Source organism: Gossypium arboreum, chromosome 7 (assembly GCF_025698485.1).
Source record: "Gossypium arboreum isolate Shixiya-1 chromosome 7, ASM2569848v2, whole genome shotgun sequence".
Taxonomy (NCBI): domain Eukaryota; kingdom Viridiplantae; phylum Streptophyta; class Magnoliopsida; order Malvales; family Malvaceae; genus Gossypium; species Gossypium arboreum.
The window spans coordinates 41867916-41871108 of NC_069076.1; positions in this window are offsets into that span (position 1 = coordinate 41867916).

Consider the following 3193-nt stretch of genomic DNA (forward strand, 5'->3'; position numbering starts at 1 on the left):
CCCCTGTAGGGTAGAAATACCGAAATACCCCTGTAGGGTAGAAATACTAAAATACCCCTGTAGGGTATAATTACCGAAATACCCTTGTAGGGTAGAAATACCGAAATACCCTTGTAGGGTAGAATTATTGAAATACTCCTGTAAGGTAGAATTACCGAGATACCCTTGTAGGATAAAATTACCATTTTACCCCTAGGGTAGAAATATCGAAATATCCCTGTAGGGTAGAATTACTAAAATACCCCTGTAGGGTATAATTACCGAAATACCCTTGTAGGGTAGAAATACCGAAATAACCCTGTAGGGTAGAATTACTGAAATACTCCTGTAAGGTAGAATTACCGAGATACCCTTGTAGGGTAAAATTACCATTTTACCCCTAGGGTGTTAAATGACTGTTTTGCCCTTGTGGGCAAGTGGTGACTTCATTGTGTGGTTGTGATTTGATTGTGAATATATATTGGTGATATCAATGACTTGACTGTGATTGTTTGATTCAAATATGGACATGATATTTCGATTACGTATGTTGTATGCCATGACATGTATATCGATGCATGGGATATGGGTTATATTGATGGAGGAAGCGTTACGGCGACCTCGCTGACAATCTGGTGGCCTCGCCACATATATCTGTTCTGGTGACTTCGTCACAATATCTCGCAACCTCGGTACAATCTGGTGGCTTCGCCACATATATATATCTATTCTGGTGGCCTAGCCACAATATCTATATCTGGTGACTTCGTCACAATATCTGGCAGCCTCGCTGCAAATTCTGTGGTGTGTAGCGGATGGGTGGGTCGAGTTGTCTCCCTACATGGTGTAAGGTTGGTACGGGGGTGTATACGGATGGATTGGGTTGGGTTTGTATTGACATTCTGATTCTATTACCTGATATTGATTACGATTACATTACCTAATTTCGATTCTAGTTGATTCGATTACATACGATCTCGATTTCGATTCATTACCTAATTTTGATTTTGATTCTGTCACCTGATTCTGATTCTGATTCTAATTCTCATTTTGATTCTAGTTCTGATAATGTTTTTTATTCTGTAATGGGGTAAGGCCCATCTAGTACTGTCTGTTATAATGGGCTAAGGCCTAATTGATACTAAAATTGTAAGTAGGGCTGGGGCCAACTTTTAATTCTTTTATATGACTGACTGTTCCTTTTATATAGTAGGGGATTTCACACTGAGTTTTCGTAAACTCACCCCGTTTATTAACCTTTTAGGTAATTTCTAGCCTTAGATGGATTGGAGCTGCGAGGGGCTCGGAGGAAGCCACCCACATTGTTTATGTTACAGTTTTGATTATTACTTTTAAATGTTTTTATGTGGCTTGTAGTAAAGCCGTTGTAATTTTCTAGATTTCAAATTTGGAATTTTATTTATTGTTCTTATAATTGCTAGTATTAGAACACGGTTTTCCAAAGTAACTACTGTTGTTCAAAACATCACGTATCCGCAATTATTTTTAAATTAAGCTTCCGCAACTACCAAAATTTTTACAAAGTTGTTAAGAATGTTATTCAGCTGAGGTTTTCTAACAAGGTTTAAAAAGGGTATAAGTTTTTAATTATTAAGAAGGGTTTTTAATGGAAACATGGTTTTCGAAAAACACTTCAATGTGACACGCCAGATTCGAGCCAAACTTCCAGGCCGGGTTTGAGGTGTTACATTTAGTGGTATCAGAGCTTGGGTTGCAACAACTCGGCTGTGGATTTGGTTTTCAAAGGTTGAAGTTCAGAAAATTATTTTCAACCACGTGCTCAATTTGAAGTATTTCTCTTAAAAAGTGTGGCACACCGAGTCTCCGGCACCGAATCCGTAAGTCTTCTGGATACTTTTGTCTGTTTAGAAATTGAAATACTGTAGATTCTTTAGATATTGGTCTGAATTTAAATTTGGTATTTATTTTATGTGGATGTGATGTTTGGATATAGAAATTGTATATATGTGTGATAAATATGTGTCCGCTTCAGTGAATAAGTGTTGTATGTATGAGATGTTTCAAGTTCTAGTTGAAGTGTGATAGTGATAGTAGGATCAGAGTGCGTAGCGGTAGCGTAATGGGATATATGTTATACGACCACCCTGTTAGATGGAAATTTCGGGGACAAAATTTCTTTAAGGGAGGTAGAGTTGTAACACCCTGAATTTGGGCCTAGAAGTTTTGGGCCTTGAGCATGGGAGCGGTTGAAGGCAGCTTATAATATTTTGTTGTGCGTGTAAATTTCATTAATGAAGGCTTGTTTTAGTGGTTAAGTGTCTTTGAGAAGTGTTGGAGAAGTCCCGGTTCAAATCGGACTCTAGCAAAAATTTTGGTTTAAGGTGAATCAAACCCTGGGTGTAGTAGGTAGGCCTTAAGAATATTGTTGGGGAAATTGTGCCACAAAAAGCCTTGTGGTCTAGTGGCAAAGTAGCGCCACATAAGAGGCAGAAAGGTTGCGTCATAGAGGTGGCAAGGAGGTCCAGGGTTCGAAACTCATGGCAATCAAAGAGCATTTATTTTGCTAACAGGGGGCGGCAAGAGTTGGTGTTGAATTTAAACTCTGATGATGGAGGGATCCCACATCGAGAAGCTAACATAAGAGTGGATGCGAAGCTGGCTTTAAATAGAGGGAACCATGAGGAGAGTAAATGTACCTTTCTTGGTTGATCCCTTTCGCTTTATGGCGTGTTCGTTTGGGTTGGGCGTCGGCTAAGAGTGCTCAGAGCGCGGATTAACTCCAGTCTCCTATCAGGTGTGCATTTCTCACTACTCTAGCTGTAGGATGGCTACTTCGGGCCGCGATGGGCCGAAAGGGCCATGTGGGCCCAATGGGCTTACGGGCCCAATTGGATAAGTTGTTTGATTATCTAGTAAATATTGGACTAGGCTAGGTGAATCTCATATCTGTGGCTAGATTTGGGCTAAAAGGGCCACACGAGCGTGTGGGCCCATTTGGGCTGAGAAAGGGCTTTAGGCCCATTCGTATTGTTATCCCTGTTTAGAATACTTTAGTTTACCAAATTACCAAAATACCCCTGGTTTGTAAAATTACTAAAATACCCTTGGTTTACAAAATTACAAAAATACCCCTAGTTTGTAAAATTACCAAAATACCCTTGGTTTACAAAATTACCAAAATACCCCTGGTTTGTAAAATTACCAAAATGCCCTTGGTTTATAAAATCACCAA